We start from the raw sequence: 24,402 nt of genomic DNA, 5'->3' as shown, positions 1-24,402 counted from the left end.
ACAAGATATGCTAAAAATAGAAACACTAAAAATAACATTTCCATAAATAGCATTTCAAGATATACTCCAACTCTGTTGGAAATAGTAAAAAATAGAAGTTCTAAAAATAACATTGCTATAAATAGCATTTCGGGATAGATTCCAATTTTAATTAGTCCCTAAATTAAAATTGAGAATTAAAATTTGAATTTAGTCTCACTAGCTGTTTGAAAAATAATTAATTGATTCATCTGGAGTTAATTAGTTGGATAAAATCAAACATGAAGTCTATGTGAAGACATGTAACAATTATCCCTTTGATTGAGGAAGTTATCCCTTAATTAAGGAGATAAGGATGAGTTGTAATTAGTTAGCTCATTTAACTAAGTTAATTCTAGTTAAATTAGTTCGAAACAGTTGGACGAACTAATTGTGAGTTTAGTCAGTGAATGCATGCATGCATGCAACTAGTGTTCTCTATATAACTAAATATTTTCTCATAAATAACTCATGCATGTTAGTTCAGATAGAGACCCAGTTGAGATTAAAGACAAGGACATTGTACTATCAGTTGGAGGATTTTTCCTATAAAGGAAACTCATCCGTGCATGAGGAATTAACTCCTTCAGGATTGCATAGTTATTTTAGAGGTCAGTGTTGTGGGTGAGGTGAGAATCACACAGGTTGCAGCTGGAGGACCCAAGAGAAACTGTGCAAGGAAATAGGAGGCTTGGAGGACTAGAGGAAGGCATATGTGTTGTCTATTCTATGAAGGAAGGCATATGTGTTGTCTATTCTGTCTATGAGCAGTAATGAGGGATTGTACTGAGAGCTAGGTAGCTTGTGAGCTAAAGCTTTGTTTAATCCTGAGATATTTCCACTTGTATGATAATATAGATAACACGGTTTTTAGCTGAGGCTTTCCCCATATTATTCTTCTGTGTTTCATGTGTGATTGAATCTTCTTCTCTATTATATGTGTTTTGGTTGATCTTGCTCAAATCGATCAAGCTTCCTCAAGTTTGATTGTAGAAGTAGATCAAGTATTTTTCTTTAGTTACATTGCATTATCAGGTGATCTATAGTGAGAATTTCTACATGGCATCAGAGCTAGCTGATCCATAGAGAAATTTCTACAACATGTATTAGACTTGTAGGTTGATTACAAGAATTGATCGCTTATGTTCAACTACATGCGTTTATGCATAGGTGTAGTTGATTTGGAATTGCTTATGCATACCGTTGGTTGCATGTGGCAATGTGTACAATGGAGTAATGGTTGTTGTTATGCATGTATGGTCGTGGCTATGATTATGCATGTATAGTAGGTCAAACATGCCTTGTGAAGTCATTGTATGAAATTTAGGTCATCATGATGCTATTGGTTGTTATGATGCTGATGTGTGGGTTGAGATAGAGGAGGAGATGCAGATTATCATAATGAGGTTGCACCATTAGACTTTGGGATAAGAGAATATCGTCATACAAGTAGTGTATGTTTGGCATGCAGGTATGTAAGTTAAGTATTTTTATATGAATTAGGTTTATGTACATGTCTTTTGATGCTATGGTTACATTCATGATAGATGTTAGATGATTAGTGTGGTTATATGCACATGTGTCAGATAGTCAAGAATGATAGTAACATGTAGTTGTATGCATTGCTATTGTTGTTTTATATTAGATAACTTGATTATTATGTTGTATGTTGTTGATGAGTATGATATATAGATTATTTTTGTTATATGCTATTAATTTGATGATTAGGGTCATTTCATTGAGATATTGATGTTATAATTTGGATTGGTCATATGCGTAATGGTTATTTTCATTACCTTGAAGATATTGATGTTATATACATTGTGTTAACCTGGTTTGACCTATGTAGATGGTTATGGTTGCGATATTCAGGTATGAGTCAAAATATTTGTGATATGGTGTAGTACTAATCTAGATTGATCATATATATGTGATTGTTATGCATGAAAAACAAATTCTTATGAGCTTATAACGTGAACATGTTAATTAGTTACTGTTAGGGATATCATGATTTATGTTTGAGTTGATATGTTGTGAAGTTGTATCATGCTAACCTAGCTTTATTGTGTAGACAAGATAGCCTCCCCTGATACACATTAAGGTATGAGTTTTCTTATGTCGTATATTTGGTGCTTGGTTGTTTTATATGACTTCTATTTGGTGTTTGAGTGTTTGTGCCTAGTTGATTCATTTAACATGGTATGTTTGCATGTGGTATGAATGTTTGATGAATTGCATAATATGAGTATGTGTTCAAATGATCTTGTTTTAAGATGATTGTACTAAAATACATGTGTTGAGATAGTTGATATGTATTTAAGTATAGTAGGTGATAGTTGTAGTATTATGATTGATGACTATGGATTATGACATGATTGTTTGTAAAAGTTGATTTCAATTGATAAATATGATTGTCTTGATGTTTGGAACATGTGGTTGACATCTGTGAGCATGATCCATGGAGTTGCATGGAAAGAGAGGTTGCCATGAATATTGAAGAAGGCTTAGGTTGAGCTTTCCTTGGGGACCACGAGGATTGAGTCATGGTGTTTGTTGTTAGTCTTGTGATTTTGGTCTTTTATGAATTTTTGAGCTTGATTTGTGACTTTGTTTATGTCTAGTGTATGGCCATACCACTTTGTTTGCAGAGTCATGTTGTTATTGGTTTTTATGGTATTCTTCTTGTTTGTTCCTTGTCTTGCCTTTTTTATGTTTTGATTCTTGGGATTTGGTTGGGAAAGAGGAAAGTTGATGGAAATTAGGAGAGATTTGTGGTACCCAACCGATGATATAAGACCCATATGAAGCTATGTGCATGAGTAAGCATAGCAGAAGGTAAGACTATGAAAACTGGTTGGACTGGTTGGGTCCATTGTGCTAAATGGACAGTAGCAACATAGACACAAGAAATGTAACTAGAAAAGGTAAAGTAAATGGATCAGAGGTGTCATATTCTTTGGCTATGTTGGGAACTATTGTTCTCAATGTTGCACATGTGTTACATAAATAAAGGAATTTCTCTTAACCTAGACCTTATGTTATCTGGTAATTATGTTATGATCATGATTATTCTGATGTTTATATATGTATACATGAATGTATGTGTTATCACTCAAGAAAAAATATTTTAAATTCTGAACATCAAATCTTTTTAAATTTGTCAAAGGGTTGGTGTCAGTTTTGGGTCTAGTCTTTTAGAGCCTTGTTAAGAGTCTTGTTAGTATGTCAAATGGGGTCAATTCTTTGTTTTAGTCTATCATTGGTCTCATATCTCACATGAATATCATATGTTGAAACTCATTTCAAATTTCATAACGCAGAAACTCGGTCTAGGTGATTTCGTAGCGCAAAACACCGATTTTGCACTAACTGCGCTACAAAATCGGGAATTCGTGCTGATCCATAGCAAATCTCACCCCAGTTGTCATATTTACCAAAATCCGTTGTGTTAACATCAACATTTTTCAGCTTATACACTTTCCCCTGTCGAATTCAGCTGTGATTCGGTGGTTTTTTTCCAGTCTAGCGTTTGTTCCCTCGACGGACTGCTATCCGCTTTCACTTGCAGCCATGTATGCTCTTGTTCTCGTTTTGAATGATGTTATAAAGTGGGAAACTAGAAATAGGGTGTGCCATGCGAATATTCAAGCATCAAAGGTTGTTGCAGATATTATTCGAACCACATTAGGTCCCTGTTCTATGATGAATATGCTACTTGATGCCGGAGGAGGCATCGTGGTTACAAATGTTGCAGGCATATCGTTTCAATGCTAAGCCAGAGATGATTCGAGCTCCACGCATTGTTCGTGTTGGTCTTATTCAAAATTCCATTGTTCTTCCCACATGTAGTCAGTGGAAAAGTTTCAAGAATTAGCCATGAGAATTCAAATTCTTCTTGGAGTGTTCTTGCAGTGCATGATAACATTGTTCTTGCAGTGTCTAGCAGCCCAACCAATCCTTCGAAACTGAAATATGGCCATCTGTCAAGAATTGACATGGATAATGATAAAAAAAACAGGGTGGAGGTGGTTAGATATGGACTATTCAGAGAAAGTCAAAGCTTCACTGTCCTCAATTGAATTTAATATTTTGAAGATTCCAGTTAAAGATCAAGAATTTTTGTTAACAGAAGGTTCCAAACAACCTTTCGAGGTGATATTTGTGTCATCTAGATTCTCCAGTGAATCAGAAAGTAAGGAAAATGCTTTTCAGGAGGATGCTTGTAATCCACTCATTGTTATCCTCCAGGGTGGGCCACATTCTACTTCATTGACCGGCTTTTCAAGAACTCAAGCCTTTTTGTCATCAATGGGCTACATCCTACTTTATGTAAACTACAAAGGTTCTGTGGGTTTTGGAGAGGAGGCTTTGCAATCTCTAACTGGTAATGTTGGGCGACAGGATGTGGCTGATGTCATAAATGCTATTGATCTAGTAATTCATAAGGGACTTGCCCTCCCACAAAGGGTTTCTTGCAACCAATTTAATTGGCTAGGCACCAGATAGGTTTGTTGCTACAGCTGTCCGGAATCCTGTGTGTAATCTCTCATTAATGGTTGGCACAACAGATATTCCTGATTGGTGTTATGTGGAGGCATACGGAAAGAATGGGAAAAATGTTTACACTGAAGCACCTTCAATAGAATATATCACCATGTTTTATCAGTGTTCACCAATTAGACATATTTCAAAGGTAAAAGTACTCGTTCTCTTACTTTTGGGTGCGCAAGACCTCAGGGTTCCTGTATCAAATGGATTGCAGTATGCTCGAGCTCTGCGGGAGAAGGGGGTGGAAGTAAAAGTCATCGTTTTCCCAAATGATGTACACAGCATTGACAGGCTGCAATCTGATTTCGAAAGCTTTCTGAACATTGGACTTTGGTTTAAGAGATTCTTGAAATGAAGGCCTTTGGCAGGCCCATATTCCTCTATTGGTTACGTGCTTGTTTTGTTCTGTAAGATTGTGGATATTAACAAAAAGCATTATATATAGACTACAATGTAGGGCCTAATGAAGCTTTAATATAAAGCCTTCATTTCTCCTCAGATGCATTGATCCTGAATCAGATGTTTAAACATTTTATTTAACAAAGGAATTATCTTGGTTTCCACTTCCAACAGGGCTCCTGATAATTTATATGAAGGTGGTATTCAGATATTGGCAAAGGAGACAGTAAAGCTCTTTCTCTTCTAGAGCTGTCCATTCGAAAGAATCTATGAGAGTATTGGCAGATATGACTCTCTTAATATGCTTCCTAGAGATCTGAGTCAGCATATTTTTAATGAGTTGGTTCGTACTCAAGTTCTCACAAGAACTTCGCTCCACCCATTTCAAGACTGTAATCTTCAGGATGTTTTTCTGAGAGAATACCCTGGTGTGGAAGATAGTTGACTTGAAATTCTTGCAACGCAGGGACCGTCCCTCCTGGCAGTTGATATTTCTAGTTCAGACGTTACAGATTCAGGGCTTTCACTATTACAAAATTGTCTAAATTTGCAGCATCTGAATTTTAACTATTGTCAACGTATTTCTGATGCTGGACCAGAATATCTCACAGGCTTCATTATTTGAATTCTAGAGCAGGCAATATCAGGGAGCACATTTTCATCTTTATACAAAGAAGATTGCAATCACTGGCAACATGTGGACTTACAAACTTGAAGGAGCTGCAAATTTATCGAAATAAAGTCACTGATTCAGGCATTGTTTATGTAGGCTGTCCGGTGACTGTGGCATGCATGGATACAATTTCAGGTTTTGTTGCTTTGACATATCTCAACATAAAGTCATGATGTATAACTGATGCTGGATGCTAAAAGCTTGAAGAACTTTTGAATTTAAAGACTCTGAACATGGCCTATAACAATATTACACATGCTGGCCTAGTACATCTAATGGTCATTATTCATAGCCAGTTTGGTTCATGATGCCTCAGACAGCTTAGAGGAGGTTTTGTCTTCACACATGCGAAAAATCGACAGCACATAAAGAACGTGGCACTTTAACACATTTTTTGTATATTCAAAAAGATCAACATGGTTAATTATTTCCGAATATCTATGAGGAAACCAAAAGCATAAAAACAGGGGCAGTTTCCTATTTCTCAGCAGCAATGAAGAGATAAGACAGTAAGGGCCAACAAAGAGCTTTAAACATCCATCAAGGCTAATGCCAAAGGAAACCACTTGTCAGAGAATGAATCTTGATTGTAATAAATGCTATGTTCAGCATGATGTAGAATTAGAATCCTAATTGTTTTAGGTTTCTAGAGCTGTCAATTAGTAGTAAGTTGATTTTAATAGTTAGTTTAATATGTCAATAGGTGTCATGATAAGGAGAATTCGAGTTCCCCTCATGCTTGAGGAGGAATCTCAGTTAGGTAGAAGAGCTCTATATATAGGAGAAAGAGCAATGTAATAGAGGTTGGAAAATTATTCAGAAAAGCTCTGATATTTGGCTTTATGTAAAGACTATTTTTCAGTAATACAAGATTGGCTTTGCTTCTCAGGACTCAGGAGGGATTTGATTTTCAGAATGTGTTATATTTTTCTTTTCCCAATATTTGCAATGGTATGAATGTGTAATCACTTAGAACTCACTCATGGTGCTCTAATTTCCTGTATGCATTCATAGACTGTGTGGTCCTATATGTTTCTGGTATGTTCTAAATGTGTTGAATCTTGAATGCCTTGACTTCTATGTAAGGTTGATAACATTGTTATAATGAAATGATGTTGACTCCATAAGCCCAATGGATAGTTTCTAATTGTGTTTCCACCACTCACATTTTACTTTTGTTTCATAAGAGTTAGCCATATTTATCATAATCAAAGATCATTAATCCTTTGAGAGAGCCCTCTCAGGTTGGGGAGGCTAAGCCTCAGCCTAAAGTAGGTTTGAAATAGTTACTTGAAGTCTACTTGATCAACAACCTGTCAGGGTCTGATTTTGAGATAACAGTATGTATGTCATTGTCTGACAAGGTGATGATTGTTTTATGCTAACGATTATATATGTATGTATGTATGTATGTATGTATCGATGTCATTATTTGACAGGATCGTCAGGGATCATTATGTGGAGGAATGGTTGCTTATGCAGGAGAATGACATGAACATGTTCCTGGTCTTATGAGGAATCAATTGGGAAGAGTAGTCACGGTAAATATACGGGGTCAGTATCATGTGGATATGATTTGGTATTTTATACTTGTATTATGCTTATGTTTATGGTATGACAGGTAATGTTGAAGGATGCATAAGCAAAATGAAAGCAGTGTGGCCTGTGGCATGCTAGGATAAGCATGGATGAGATACCGGAAGCAAGGTTTCTTGGTAAGGACAATGTGCTTTTGGATGTGTGGTACTATTGTTGAGCATACATTGTATATGTTGCATCTAGGATGTGTGCACTTGTGGTGTTGTGTATACATAGCATGTGTACATGTTATTTATGCAATGTTATGTATAGAATGGTACAAATAGGGTTGTGAAAATATTGCATATGGGGCGTTGTATACATATTGCACTGTCTTCATGATGTATATGTGATGTGTGTGCATATGGTGCTCTGTTCATGTTGGATATGTAGTGATGTGTACGGATGATGCTATGTACATGTTGGATATGTAGTGCTATGTACACTTGGTGTTGCGTGCATGCTGTACATATGGTGCTATGTACATATGGTGTTGTGTGCATGATTGTACAAATGGTGTTGTGAGTATGTGGTGTCATATACATGTTGTACATAGGGTGCTATGAACATGCGGTGCTATGTACATGTCATGCATGTGATGCTATGTACATATGGTGTCGCGTACACATCGTGCGTGTGGTACAGTGTACATGTGGTATTGTGTACACATTGTATAGTGGTGTAGTGTACATGTGGCATTGTGTACATGTTGTGCAGGTGGCGCCGTGTACATGTGATGTTGTGAACATGTTGTGCAGGTGGTGTAGTGTATAAGTGGTAATGTGTACATGTTGTACATATGGTATTGGTGTACATGTGGTATTGTGTGCATAACATTGATGTTGTGTTATGAGCATGCGGTATTATGTATGTTTATCATGTAGTAGTGGTATTGTGGCATGTGTACTCGTTGTGTTTTACTGTGTATAGGCACATGTATTGGATGGTATTACACATCGAGTATAGATGGATGCACTATGTTGTACACTGGTTGTAGGTGTATGAATTGTACATCAGGTGTAGGTGCATGTATTGCATGGTGTTGTGTGTCAGGTGTGGATGTATGTGTGTGATGCACATTATGGGTATATGCACCTGGTAAAGGAGAAGGCACTTTTTGTTTGCTGGGCGTGGCAACTGATTTAGTGTCTATACAAAAGAACAAAGGGAGAAGTAAGGATTGATGAAGGATAGGTATCAGCATTGTATTTCAGTTTTATTATGCATGTGACTTATGATTATGGTATATGATGATTACATGTGAATTATGATTTTGGTTTATGATGGTTACATGTGATTTATGGTTTTGATCTATGATGGTTGTGTTTTGAGCTAACCTGATGTGATATTTTTATACATGTTGATTTGGTCAAAGATGCTAGTTTAACTTCTTTTGACAGGAAGCAAACAAGATTCCAAGTGTATCTTATTGACGAACTACCAATGAGCTATGATTTGAAATTATTTAAATTTAGTTTGAACCTAATGGAAGTTATGTTCTCGCTACAGGAAGAATGAACATGCCCAGTTGGAAGGTTGAAATCGACTACAAGAATTAGCAACAACAACAAAAGAAATTGGAACTTGTAGTAATATGCTAGTAAAGCACTTCAGTAGCAAGTCCATTGTGGGGCATTGGTACCCAATAGTGTCCATTGATTTCCATGAGCATGCTATGACCGGTATGGTAGTTTTGAGGCAGGTATATGCCTTGGTATTTGAATATTCTGATGCGAGGAATCCTTGCCAAGGGATGGATTGCCTGGGATGGGGGTGACAGCGGAACTTGAAAGGTGAGTGACAACACGGAAGAGGTGACCAGATTCCAGAGGGACTATGTAGCAGAGAAGGGAAGGTCATGGATGGATTTGTGTTGGTCATTAGCATTGCTAGATGGAATCAGATGCACATTGGGAGTGCGCCCTAGAATAATGAGCCGGTAACTATTCGCTAAGAGGACAAGTGGCGTAGGATTATAGCACTGGACATTGGATGCAAAAATTTGAATTTGTAGTGGGTTCTGAACTTCTTGGGAAGGATGTGGATCATGGTATTATTTTTAGGGTGGAGGTGTGAGCCTCTAGATTCCCTTGTTGTGGATTCATATTATTTTATTTGTTGGTTGAGAAAATGTGCATATGTGAATATGTGTATGTGTGGTTATTGCAAATACCATAATGAGCTGTGTTATAAAGCTTCATTATGCGGTATGTTGTCATGTTGTCATGATGTTTTGATTTTGAGTAGATCTTTCATTGTAAATACTGCAATGAGCTATGTTATAAAGCTCCATGGGCAATATGTTTTGTTTTCAATGGTCTTTTGGTTGTAGGTGTCATTGAACACCGAGGACGGTGTTCCCCCAAGGGGAGGGTTTTGTAACAACCCTGGTGAAAATTCCATGTAAAAATATATAAATACCACGGATGATGGGACACATATTCCAAGTTGAATGGTGGAAAATACATCCTAGGGGGTGTTCATTTGGTTGTTTATGGCTAAGGAAATTGGTAAACGCAATGGCTAAGGCAATAAAGAGGAAAAAAGGTATTTGGCACATTTATTTATGAAAATAATGGAAATTAGGAGAAAAAGTAGGTGAAAGGTCATAGGTTGCATGTGAGGAGGAAATTAAAGGAAAATAATGGAAAATGAATAAACTAGAGACCTCATTAATAAAAAGGCTTATGAGGATCAGTGGGAAAGACTTGGTCAGTTCAGTTTTGGAGCTCTCTCATTATTCTCTCTCTCTCTCTCATACTCTTGGTTACTTAGAGTTTTCTTGGAGCACTCTTGGAGGGGGTGGCATACTTGGGTTCTTGGAGCAAGGAGGTACAGGAAGAGCAGGAAAGCGCAAGAAGGCATCGACATCAACAACTACATCATATTTTCTTAAAGGTACCGAGTTGCATGTATGATTTCTTCACTAGTTTTGGCATGTATGGCACATGCATGTGGTTTCTTAGTTATGATCTGTCATTGGCATGGAGGATGGCCGAGATTGACAGTGGATTGCTTAGCCTTGCCATTTCCTCGATAGCCATGGTGATTGCGGGTTTACTTTCATTGCTTTGTTTTGGTTGGTTCTCATTTTTCCATAGCTTGGGTTGAGTTACTAGTCCTGGAAGCCCTGGTTGAACAAATGATTTGGAAGCCCTATAACAGCTTGAGTTGAGTTACTAGTCCTGGAATCCTTGGCTAGAAAAATGCTCTGGAATCCATTGGTGGGTTGAGTTACTAGTCTTGGAAGCCTTGGTTGGACAAATGCTCTGTAAGCCCTGTATAAGCTGTGGGTTGAGTTACTAGTTCTAGAAGCCTTGGTTGGACAAATGCTCTAGAAGCCCTGGAAGGCTTGGATGGAGACCGATCTAAAGAAGGTTTTTGGTGATGTTTGACCGTGAGGTGGAATCACTATTTGATGGGTTGAGGTGGGTGGCCTCTGGAAGCCCTGGATGAGTTTTGATTGATGTGTTCTATGAGATCCCACATTCATGCTTGGAATATGGCACGGGGGTGATTGGCTGAAGAGAGACTTGGCTCAACCAATCTATGGTCAGGTGGAACGTGGTAGTCCCATCTCCGGTTGGTTCATTGCATTTATTAATGAAAAAAAATTCATTCCCTTGATTTTCATGTGCAAATGTACTGATGTATATATGGATTTTGATGGCTGATATGTTTATTGTATTTCTGTTCCTATTATGTTTTTTTTTTTATATGCACATTTACCCCGGAGGTTGTTACACTAGAGAAGTGATGAGTGGCCACATTATCAACCAACAAACTATCCCATGAATACAGAGGAGATGAACTAGTAAGAGTGGAAATAACAATATATTCAGTTTGTTTGTCAACATTACTTTAATACCTAGAGTATCTTGACTTATTTTGAGGACAACGATCTTCTTCATGGTCACTTGGAGCATCTCTTCTTCTTCTTTCATATATTCCATTGTGATAATTTCTTCGGTCATATCTTCTTCTTTGATCATTGAACCTGTTGTTGTTGCTTCTAGTAGTAATGAAGGTTTCCCAAACCGGAGGGAGACCTCTTAGAGTTATGATCACTAATTCCCTGTCAAACAAAAATTTCCCAACTCTTTGCAATTGATCTCTAAGACGAGGTATCCTCATAATGTAGGATTGCACAGACTCTCCCTTGTTCATTTTTGTTTATTTCACTTGATCTTTCAAGGAGATGATTTCATTCAAATTGACTCGATACATGCCAACTATCTTATTATACATGTCTTTAGACCTTATCAAATTTTCAACATATGCAAGTAAATTATCTTTTAAACAATCAACTATAATTTCCTTTGCTTTTAACTCACCTTTCTTGTGCTTGTTTTTAATAGCAGCGAAAGCTTTCTATGGAGGCTCAGGTACTTTTCCTTGAATGTAGTCCAAAACATCATTGTTATAAGCTATGATCTCCAACCTAACTTTCCATGCAACAAAATTCAATGAGTTACCCAACTTCTCATTTTCCTTGAAGAGGGAAGTCATATTGACTTGACTAGATCAACTCTTTCAACTTTCCAAAGATGATTTCTTCAATGCTTGTCTCCTTTTGGGCTTGTCCTTCACCTTAGCTATGATACCATGTTACTTTGTTTTTTGTTTTTGTTTTTGTCTTTTTGTTTTTGTTTGTTTGTTTGTTTGTTTTGTTTTGTTTGTTTTGTTTTGTTTTTTTGTTCCTTTTGTTTTTGTTTTTTGTACTTTGTTTTTGTCTTTTTGTTTTTGTTTTTGTTTTTGTTTTTTGTTTTTTGTTTTTTGTTTTTTTTTGTTTTTGTTTTTTGTTTTTGTTTATTTTTGTTTTTTGTTGTTTGTTGTTTGTTTTGTTGTTTGTTGTTGTTTTGTTGTTTCTTTGTTTTTTTTTTTGTTTTTTTTGTTTTTTTTTGTTTATTTGTTTGTTTGTTTGTTTTGTTTTTTGTTTTATGTTTTTGTGTTTTTGTTTTTGTTTTGTTTTATGTTTTTTGGTTTTGTTTTTGTTTTTTGTTTGTTTGTTTTTGTTTTTTTGTTTTCTGTTTTGTTTTGTTTTGTTTTTTCAGATTGTTCTATGGTGTATCAAATAATTTAGTCCAATTCAATAATTCAATTATAAATCTTTCCAAATACAATTAGTATTTTCATTCATCAACAATAATTGAATATATAAAAATAAATGCAATGACAAAGGAGACAATCAACACATCAACAAGAGACACCAGGTTTGGTCAAAGACCAGGGAAAAACCTCACTAGGGGGAAAACCCTTGAAAAATATTCTTCTATTAGATTGTTATAAAATGTTCAACAAAGAGTACAATGAGACTAATACTCCTAGGCTAGGGGGTTGTTCAATATCACTTTCCCGAAGGTGAAAACTAGTTGATTCCCTGAAGGTATGTTAGGCTGGAAACAGATTGATTCTTAGAGGCACTTGTGTAGGTAGTTTCTATCTGTGAGCAATGAGCTAATACCATGTCCTAAATATGTTTGCAACAACAAAATATGTTAGAGACAACTTTTGTTAAATGCGGTCAACTTTAGTCCTCGGTCAAATCTGAGTGAAATTTCCTGGTCACATGGATGAGGAGCTATGCATGTGATTGAAGGTTTCCAGTCACTCCCTTGAGCCTATGATTCCTACGACTATGGTCAAATTTTCCTTGTGGCAAGCCAACGACTGTAGCCGAAAACTCTAAAACAAATGCGAGCTTCAGACCCTATAATTTTTGACATTTGCGAACCTTTGTTGTCATCCTTGCCTTAGACCCATGCAAGCCAATGAAGAAGAGAAGAAGAGGATGATTGGTGATGTCCAAATGAGTTTGAGGTCACTTGTATTTATAGGCTTCCATGGTTGTCCAATTTTCTTTGGGTCTGTCCTTGTTCAAATGTGCATATATGGGCTTTCCTTCATAAGTACACTTTCCCTTATCTGATTTGAGTGATCTTTAGGTATATTTTGGTGCTCTAAAAAAGAGGAATTCAATTACATAATCATATCCACACATTAGAGGAAATTTTATTTTAAAATGTTAACACTGAATTTCCATGTCATAATGTCTAAGCCAATCAAAATCCTTTAAAATTCAAAAGAGATACATGTGTGACTAGGCACTAACAAATTTTTTAATAACATAATTTACTAATTTTAACTATGAATGGTATCCAAGTGACCCAAAACTACATTAAATATTAAAAATAAAATTAATATCTTATTCTATAAAAGTTATAGTATCAATAATATTTTTAATGACGTGTAACTAATTTAAATTTTAAATTAACTTTTTTAATTTAAATTTTATTAAATCTTGTGCTTATATATATATATATATATATATATATATATATATATATATATATATATATATATATATATATATATAGATATTAATGACGTCTAAGTAATTTAAAATTTCCTTTTTAATTTAAATTTGGGTAATTTAAATTATATTATTTATTTATTTATTTATTTTTTTAATTTAATTTTTATTATGTCTTGTGCCAACAAATAATATAAAGATAAATTATATATATGGTTATTTTGATAAACGTCACATTTATTTGGGTAATTTTGATAAAAGTAAAATAATAAAAATGATATATTAAAAAATTGTCTACATGGCATTATTTTTTTATTTTCTTAATTTTTCTTAGGTGGCTATTTTTGAGGTGAAATTTCCTCTAATGAAATGAGATTTAAAAAGTTGAATTTGAATGTAGTTGCATATTTTTAACATTTACTTAATTCCAGCTCTAGTTCCCCTCTATATTTCTTCTTGGACACAATCTCCTCGCAACCTTTCCTAGTTGGGAAGATTCTCTTTGCCATTGAATGCATCCTGGAAATTATACCAAGACTTATGAAGTCCCAGTGGTGCAAGATTCACAAGTTCTTTGTCTATTATTGTCTCACCCAATCCATCTAGGTCATCTTGAACCTAGGTGAAATTGGAAAGGTACGTAATGATGGACTCTTCTTTGCTCATCCAGACATTTCTTAGCTTGTACTTCAAGGAAAGATTCTTGGAATTACTGGACCCTTGATACAAATCTAAGATGGCTTTCCAAATATCATTTGTTGTCGTTTTCCCATGGATATGAGGGATAATGTGGTCTTTGACCTCCTCAAGAATGATCCTCCTGGCCTTCGTGTCATTTTTGTTATGTTGGATCAATTATTGGGAACCTGTAGGCATATTTTGTGTGTTCTTCCAAAATTATAGCACCCCATTATCTTCCAACACCACTGAAATCCAAGGATAATTTTAGGGGGGAATGTTCGCCCTTTGGCGAAATTAAGGGGTTTTAAACTTTTAGTGGGCGAATATTTTGTATCATAGTACATTTTTACAAATCACCTCAAATAGCCCACCTTATTTTAAGGGAGAGGGTAAAAAAGGTAAATTTAGCCCTTGAAATTAGGACTTACAACCTTCCATTCGCCCATTTTCAAGAATAGGTTTTATTTAAGTGAATCCATTCGCCCATTTTCAAGAATAGGTTTTATTTAAGTGAATCCTATGGGCCAAATACCATATTTATAAAAGAGGTATGGTAAATTAATAAAAATATAAATAAATGAGAGGTATGGTAAATAAATAAAACATTTTTTATATTTACTCCATAAATCACCTTATATACATGTAAGGGTGTAAACAAATAAAAATATAAGTAAAGTGGAGGTATGGTAAATAAATAAAAATATAAATAAACTAGACGTATCATAAATAAATAAAACGTCTTTTTATATTTAGTCCATAACCCTCGTTCTATTTATGAAGGCTCAAGAAAGAGGTTTTATTTAAGTGAATCCTATGGGCCAAATACCATATTTGTAAAAGAGGTATGGTAAATTAATAAAAATATAAATAAACGAGAGGTATGGTAAACAAATAAAACATTTTTTTATATTTACTCCATAAGTCACCTTATATTTACGAACACTCAAAAAATGGGTTATATTTAGGTGAAACCTATGGCCAAAATACTATGGGACAAATACCATGGAATAGATTGTTATTAATACCATGCAAAAAAACCATTATTAACCCTAATATTAGAATTAATAAAAATAAAAAAAGCACATGGTATTGACCCATGGTATTCACCAAAATGGCACATGGTATTGACCCATGGTATTCACCTGGAATGTAGCCTATTTAAATGGGGGAATTAAACTAGCATGTAGCCTATGCTAAGATTCACTAGGACTTTACAAAGTTCTATTATTTAGTGAAAGACTCGCCAATATCTTACAATATTTTATAATTGAGTAAAATATTCGCCATGCCTGGTGAGAGATTCGCCAAAAAATTATATATACATATTATATTATTGATAAAATCGCCTTCCATTTTTCCTATATACCATGGAGATTTGCCCATTTATTATATTTATAAATTTAGGGGGCGCTCTTAAAATTTTCCCTGCTGAAATCCTCTCCTTCTATGAGAAAGAAATAGAGGCTCCCTTTAAATCATGATCTTCCCTTAGTCTTTGGAATGACATACTACTATCCAAAATATTTCTCTTCAAACTCTAGCGCAATGATACTAACTGAACTGCACAATTCATTGACTAAAAAATCATGGGGCTGGTTTTTATATAGAGCATGGATCTCATACCATGTTAATTTTCTTGAAACTCTAAAACTACATAGATGAATTTACTGAAAATTATAGGCAATTGAAAACTGAAACCAAGTTTAACTTTCACCAAGATACAAAGTTTCTTAACATTCAACATGCAACAGAAAATAGTTGAGATAAAAACACATGCACATATAAATTTTGTTGGGTGTGGAGCTTGATTATCTTCTGTATTCAAAGGTATTGCCGCATTGGACCCCAGTTCATAATGGGGCGGCAATGCCGCTTGTAAAATATTCACTGCAGGGGGGTCTAGGGGGGTAGCTGCGACCTTTAGGAGCCCCCCCTAGCGGGGGGGTTGAGGGCAGCGCCACCGAAGCTAAGAATAGATGTAAAATTTCCTTGTAAAATGTTGTAATTTCATAGTCAATCTGGGCCATTCATTAGGCAGAGATCTGACTGTACAAGTTATGTTTAATTTAGCGTTTTTTTCCCTAGAAGGCAATCCCTCGCTATATATGAGGGAATTGTATTACGTCTAGGTATATCTGTATTCTAAGTGAGGAAGAGAGAGGAGATTGAGACCGAAGAGGGAATTACAATGGATCTGCTGTAGGTTGTATCTCTTCAGTTTGCTGGATAATATAAAAGGAAGGACTGGTTGTTTCTCCGTGGACGTAGCCCAAACTGGGTGAACCATGTATATCTGTGTCTCTCTTGTTTTATGCGTTTTCTGTGTTTATATTTCTGCAATATTTTATGTGTTCCATTTCTCTATAATATATAATTTTCTCACAACTGGTATCAGAGCCTAAGGTCTATTTGGCTGATAAACTTGCAGGAGAGAAGGGTTTCTGGTTTGAGTGGGAGTAATGGCAGAAGATGGTAGGTTTAGGGTCAAAAAATTTAATGGCCAAAACTACCAGCTATGGAAGATGTAGATGGAAGATTATTTATACCAGAGAGATCTATACCAACCATTGAGCAGAAAGACAAAGAAGTCGATGAGTATGATAGACATAGAATGGGATATTCTAGACAGAAAAGCACTTGGAACAATACGGCTGTGCCTAGCGGCATCGGTAGCGTTTATGTTAAAATTGGAAACTAGGGCCAAACTCCATGTGGGTCATATTATTTATGGAAGCTGATATTTTTATTGGATCCCTCTCATTGGGAGGTGTAGGATTGATCTAAATATCATTCGATTATGATAAGTATTTATGAAGTTATGAATTTATTTATGTTATGGACAAATTGTTAAGTCAGCCAGCAACTTATGTAGGCTTAGAAGCCCAACAGTCATGTCTATTCAACCTCTACGTTTTAGTATAAATAGAAGAGGACTTCAAGTCAATTCTACACACACTTGGATCGCTTCCTCTCTCTACTTGTCTTTGGGTTTTAGTAGGAGGAGAGATCCTAAGGAAAAGCCGAAAAATCCAGAATTGGAGGAAAAGCCAGAATTGCTAGAAAAGCCGAAACTACCAGAAAATCTAGAAACCCTGGAAAAGCCAGAAATACTGGAAAAGCTGGAAAATATGGAAATGCTGGAAAAGCTAGAAATTCTGGAAATTCCAGAACTATTGGAACTGCTGAAAAAGTCGGAACTATCGAGAACTGTCGAAACAACTGGAGCATCTGTCTCCGAAGGAAGGCAGCATGATGTATGAGATCATGGGAAACATAATAAGCAACATGATGATATGAGCATGAGTAGCATAATGATGCATGATGATATGAGCATGGGCAGCACAATGATGAATGAGATCATGAGCATGGGTATCTTGATGATGAATAAGACCATGGAAGATGCAACATGATGAGTAGCAAGAAGATGAGAGTAGCTCAGCCATCAAAGTTCAACACATGTGATAGTACTGCAAGGTGTCACACGGTAATGTGCAACAAATAGATGAGATGCAGCACTATGATAGGTAATTGAGTCGCCTTAGAGAATTAGTTGAAGCAATATGTCTTCAACTGATCTCATGACGATATCAAAAGTCAAAGTGATTGACTTCTATTGTAAATGTACTATCTCTCTCACTTTCTTTGCTGAACTTTGAAGAACATAAAAGAAGAATTGATCAAGGGTTTCCCCACATTGTGGGGTTTGTCCCTGGCTAGTGCCACATCTTGTGTCCTCTTATCTTGGCTTGTCTTCTGCGAAAGTGTAAAAGCATGCTAATGTGTCTCATTATATGGCGAAAGCAAAAAAGTACTCAAATGAAAAAAGATAAAAAAAAATAATATAAAAATATCAATTAAATGAGTTGAGTTTCATACTTGTTAATTATAAAAAATAAATGCTAAATTTGTAACAAAGCTAACTCACAATAAATTTTAGTAAAAGCTATAGTGAACCTATTTAATGGGTTTAGAAAATATAAATAATGTTATAAAAAGTAAATACTAAATTTTCAAATAAGTCAAGTGATAGTAAATATTGGTAAAAACTACACTCACAAAATATAAATAACTTTATGTAAAGTTAAATGAAATGCTAAAACTCTTTAAAAATATATATAAAAATAGAATTAGAATTTCTAAACAAATAATTTTATATGTTATATTTTGAATAATATAAAATATGTTATTATAATCATAATTAAAAATTTTATTATAAAAAATTTAAAATATATTTTAAAAATTTTCAAAAAATAATTTTAACATTTTGTTATATCTTATTTTCAAATTTATATTAAAAAAAACCGATTTTATAAACTTGAAAGGGTAGTTTCTTGGGTCCCGTTTTATATATATGAAAAGATGATCATTTTTACTAGTATTTTAATAAAAAATAAAAAATATGCTTACTTTTTATTTTTAAATTTGTTTAGCAATCATTAGAATGTTTACAACACATCTCTTAAAGAAATTGGAATTGAAAAACATAAATCAACAGAGAAATGGGGGGTCGCAATTTTTTCACTACTTAAAAATTTATCTAAAATATTAATGATATCTTTTAAAGAAAATGAATAAATTAGATAAAAAATATATATTAAATTTTAGAAAAAATATGACATGAAATTGAATTTAAATTGACATGTTTTGACTTCTTTTACCACCACCTAGTTTTTGATGATTTTGTAAATTTAAGAGTAAAATTTCCAACTCCATTTATTTTTATAAAACTTCTTTGCCAGAAAAAGGGAGAAAGTGATACACATTAACATGCTTTTATGTGATTGCTAATGTGGAAAATAAATTGAAATAAATTGCTCTAGCATATAATGTACCTAAAACTATATCAGAGCTGAGGTGAAGACAATGCCCAAGCACGAGTGAAAGAGAATTCACCAAAGACAATAGGGACAAGGCAAAAGGATCAATGAGTTCCACATCTCTCTTCTAAGTTCGCTAAGGGTGAAGTGGAAGTAGAGAATATTATCAGAATGGCATAGCAGAAGATCACTTCATTGGGAAGTTCAGATCTAAGGGTGGAAGGAAAGGCAGATGCCTTGGTTGCAATAAGTTCGGCCATCATGCAAAGGAGTGTTCGAATAGCAGAGACACATCTCTTGATGAAGATAACAATCATTCCAGGGACATCTTCAATTATCAGAGGAATGATAAGTAATGCAGGTCATCAAGGAAATGGTCGACTCTTCAAAGAAAGTAAGGAACCCCAAAATCTCTTTTATGTACCTGATTGCAAGAAGAACCTGGTGTCCATCTCGGAAATGGAAGTTTACGGTTTCAGGGTGGCACTCATCGATGGAAAGGTACGTGTTTTAAAATAGCTTTTTCAAAGATGTTTTAGAGTTCAAGGTTGTATCAAGTCCACTGGGGACCATGTCCATTGACTCAGCACTGGAGGTTTGTGAGTCAGATGGTGACCAGGATGCCTGAATTCAAAAAGAGCATGAAGGTACATGTCTGAGATGCACCAAAGGAAAATATTACAAGGGGACCATTCCCCTCATGTAGAAAGTCCACAGGTTTGGAACAATCGTGGAGTTTGAGATTCATGAACGATAATCTCATGTATACAGGTGGAAGAAAGCCCTCTATGGCTTGAAGCAAAACACCCCAGGCGTAGTATGAGAGGATTGATAGCTCTTTGATGAAGCTGAGATTCACTAGGAGTGAAACCAATCCAAACCATTACCCGAAGGTTGTGGATGATAGACCTCTCATACTGGAACCTCATAAGGATGACCTATTTCTGACAGGTGTAGACCCTCTCATCTACAGAAGTAAGAGGGAGTTGGATTCTGAATGTGGAATGATAAACTGCAAGCCTATGACTACCTCAAGGATATTAACTTTTAGAAGTTATATGGTAGTAATGTTGGACTAGATTTGGGAAATGCCTCTAAGTTTCATGAACTCAATCATGTTGATGTTCTTGGTGAACTTCTGTCTGGACATATGTTTTGTAGTTAGCATGGTGAGCTCATATTTGGTTGAGCCTCACTGGATTGGTGCCAAGAATCCTCTGAGATATCTTCGGGGCACAATCTCTCATGGATTGAGATACATCGCTGGAAATATGAAAACTGCATAATTAATTCTCTTGTGAGGTCTGGATGATGTGTTCTCCATGACGATTGTGTAGTAGGATGATTAATTCTCCTGTGAGGTCTCGATGATGTGTTCTCCATGACGATTGTGTAGCAGGATGATTAGTTCTCCTGTTAGGTCTAGATGATGTGTTCTCCATGATGATTGTGTAGTAGGATGATTAATTCTCCTGTGAGGTATAGATGATGTGTTCTCCATGACGATTGTGTAGCAGGATGATTAATTCTCCTGTGAGGTCTGGATGATGTGTTCTCCATGAAAATTGTGTAGCAATATGATTAGTTCTCCTGTGAGGCCTGGATGATGTGTTCTCCATGACGATTGTGTAGCAAGATGATTAGTTCTCCTGTGAGGCCTGGATGATGTGTTCTCCATGGTGATTGTGTAGGAGGATGATTAGTTCTCCTATGAGGACACGATTAATTAAGTTCTCCTGTTGAGGCATCCTACCCATGCAGTTTAGGACTCATGGGAAGTACCTATCATTTGATCAATGAACAGGGAAATGAGGATAGGGACCATAGTAGTACTGATGGATGCATCACTATATCTATCATACTCTCTATGCTAGGATGACCTTCATTGATTTGGGATCAATGATACTGGTCTGGGACTAGTGGTAGGAGTTGTACCCACTATGACACTGACTTCGGGTTGGTTGAGGACTCGTCTAGGGCTAGTGGTACATACTTTGAGACTGACTTTGAGTTAGTAGAGTACTGGTCTGGGACCAGTGGTAGGAGTTGTACCTACTATGACACTGACTTTGGGTCGGTTGAGGACTGGTCTGGGACCAGTGGTACACACTTTGAGCTTGACTTCGGGTCAGTGGAGAATGGTATGAAATATTCTCGATCAATTCTTCTTCTTCATGGTTTAGCAAAGTTAAGTTGAGCAGAGAAGAGCTAACAAAGCAGAGCCAACAGAGCTGAGCAGAGCCAGTAGCGCTGAGCGGAACAGAGCAGAGCCAACAGAGTAGAGCAGAGCCATCAGAGCTGAGCAGAACAGAGTAGAGCCAACAGAGTAGAGCAGAGCCATTAGAGCTGGAACTGCCAAAAAATCTAGAAAAGCTGGAACTGCCAGAAAAGCCGAAAATGCTGGAAAAGTCGGAACTACCGGAAAAGCTAGAAAAGCTGGAACTTCCGGAAAATCTGGAACTGCTAGAAAAGCCGGAACTGTCAGAAAATCTGGAAATGCTGGAAAATCCAAAAATACTAGAAAATCTGGAAAAGCCAGAAAATATGGAAATGCCAGAAATGCTGGAACTATCAGAACTGCCAGAAAAGCTGGAACTACCTGAAAAGCCGGAACTACTGGGAACTACCGAAACAGCTGGAGAATTTGTCTCCGAAGGAAGGTAGCATGATGTATGAGATCATGGGTAGCATAATAAGCAACATGATGATGTGAGCATGGGCAGCATAATGATGCATGATGATATGAGCATGGGCAACATAATGATGAATGAGATCATGAGAATGGGCAACTTGATGATGAATAAGACCATGGAAGATGCAGCATGATGAGCAGCATGAAGATGAGAATAGCTTAGTCATTAAGCTTCAAAACATGTGACAGTACCGCAAGGTGTCACATGGTAATGTGCAGCATATAGACGAGACGAAGCACTATGATAGGTGAACGAGTGACCTTAGAGAATTAGTTGAAGAAATATGTATTCAATTTATCTCATGACGATATCAAAAGTCAACGTGATTGACTTCTATTGTAAATGTACTATCTCCCTCACTTTCTCTGATGAAATTTGAAGAACATAAAAGAATAATTAATCAAGGGTTTCCCCACATTATGGGGTTTGTCCTTGGCTAGCGCCACATCTTGTGTCCTCTTGTCTTGGCTTGTCTTCTGCGACTTATATTTATGTTCTATCTGCAGTTTACTTTATGCTGATGTGATTGCTAATGTGGAAAATAAATTGAAATAAATTACTCTAGCATAGAACATACCTAAAACTAACAGTTTAATATTTCAAAGGAAACGACAACAGAGGGTTTAATGTCGACATCGGCCAAACTATATGAAAAACCCTCAGCCTCAAATAAGGTATTTCTTATGAAGCGTTTATTTAATATGAAGATGTTAGAAGGTGGATCTATTGCTGATCATTTAAATGAGTTTAATACAGTTACCAGTCAGTTAAGTTCTGTAGGGGTAGCTTTTGATGATGAAGTTAGGGCTTTGTTATTTTTGTGCTCATTTCCAGAAAGTTAGAATGGTTTAGTTATGGCCATTAGTAACTCTATCTCTAGATCTAGTGCTTTTTCGGTGCAATCCTTAGTGAGGAAATGCGACAAAAAAGCTCCAGTGAGACATCAGGTAATGCTTTGACTGCAGAGACTAGGGGAAGAAAAATGGAAAGAGGAAAAGGACCTGGATATCACAGTAAGTCAAGAAAAGGCAGATCCAAGTCTAGATCAGGGATAAGTGCTGTAAATGTGGGAAGAAGGGACACCTGAAGAAATACTACAAGTCTCGAAGGGGAAAACAAGGAGACGTGCATCAAGAAACTAATCATGAAGTGAATGTAACAGGTGATGTGTTGCAAGATTCTTTGATTCTTTCATTAGAAAATATTATTGATGCCTGGGTGGTAGATTCAGGGGCCTCATTCCATGCCACACCTGATAGGAAACATTTTTATGATTATGTTCAAGGAGTTTTTGGACAGGTTCGATTGGGTGATGATAAACCTTGTAAAATCATTGGAATGGGTACAATTTTCATAAAACAACAAAATGGAAATCAGTGGTTATTGAAGGAGGTAAGGCATGTTCCAGATCTAAAGAAAAATTTGATTTCAACAGGGCAATTGGGAGGTGAAGGTTGTGTAACTACTTTCACAGATAAAACTTGGAAGGTCACTAAAGGATCCCTAGTAATAGTGAAAGGAGGAAAGGTTGGTACATTGTATTTATGAAATGGTATCTCTAATTTTGTTAATGTTTTAACCTCTACAGGAGAAGATACAACATTATGGCATCATAGGCTCGGGAACATGAGTGATAAGGGGATGAAAATTCTTCACTCAAGAAATTTTTTGCTAGGTTTGTAGCATGTTGATTTAAAATTCTATGAGAATTGTGTTTATGGAAAATAGAAGAGAGTCAGATTCCTTAGAGTTGGGAAAGAAAAGAAGAGCAAAAAATTAGAGCTTATGCATATAGATGTATGGGGACTTGCTTAGGTATCATCTCTTAGTGGTTCTCATTATTATGTTACTTTTATTGATGATGCAACCAAAAAAAACTGGATTTATTGTATTCAAAATAAATCTGATGTATTTGATACTTTCAAGAAATGGAAAGCTTTGGTTGAAAATGAGACAGGAAAAAGGTTGAAGTGTCTCAGATCAGATAATGGAGGTGAATATTGCAGCAAAGAGTTCAATAGGTGCTGTTCATAGAATGGAATTCGTAGAGAAAAGACAGTTCCAGGAACACCAAAAGAAAATGGTGTGTCAGAAAGGATGAATAGGACAATCATGGAGTGTGCAAGGTGCATGAGATTGCATGCAGGATTTCCTTTACAATTTTGGGCAAACGCTGTAGATACTGATATTTATCTAATAAACAAAGGGCCTTCAAGTTCCTTGGATGGTGGTATTCCAGAGGAGACATGGACAGGTAAAAAGGTAAACTACTCTTTTTTAAAGACTTTTGGTTGTGAAGCCTTTGTCCACATTAATAAAGAAAATAGAACAAAGCTTGAGGCAAAATCAAAGAAATGTACCTTTATTGGATATGGTGTTAATAATTTTGGTTATCTCTTTTATGATTATGAAAAACACAAAATCATTAGGAGCAGAGATGTCATATTCAATGAAAAGGTTTTGTATAAGGATCAACTGTAGGAAAAGAAACAGGAAAAAGAAAATAGAGAAGACATAATGTTTGATGAGATCATAGGAAAAGTGATGGTGCCTCAAAATCATAATGATCAATGACCAGAACAATAATGACAATAGCAATAAGCACCTCAAACACCTGAATGTGGTGTTAGAAGATCTACTAGGATAAGTATACCCCCTGAATGATACTCTTCTTCATTATAT

The 24,402-nt window shown here is 35.8% G+C and overlaps 1 pseudogene; it reads left to right on the top strand.

The window, feature by feature from the left end:
• The first annotated feature begins 2,827 nt into the window (after positions 1 to 2,827).
• On the top strand, positions 2,828 to 5,065 carry LOC149200302 (acylamino-acid-releasing enzyme pseudogene; annotated as a pseudogene).
• Positions 5,066 to 24,402: the final 19,337 nt, after the last annotated feature.

The sequence above is a fragment of the Pinus tabuliformis genome, chromosome 2_1 (assembly GCF_031772625.1).
Source record: "Pinus tabuliformis cultivar Carrire ecotype Pingquan chromosome 2_1, CPIR1, whole genome shotgun sequence".
NCBI classification, from domain to species: Eukaryota; Viridiplantae; Streptophyta; class Pinopsida; order Pinales; family Pinaceae; genus Pinus; species Pinus tabuliformis.
Note: the sequence above shows the minus strand (reverse complement) of the source record. Positions and strands in the feature narration are given on the sequence as shown.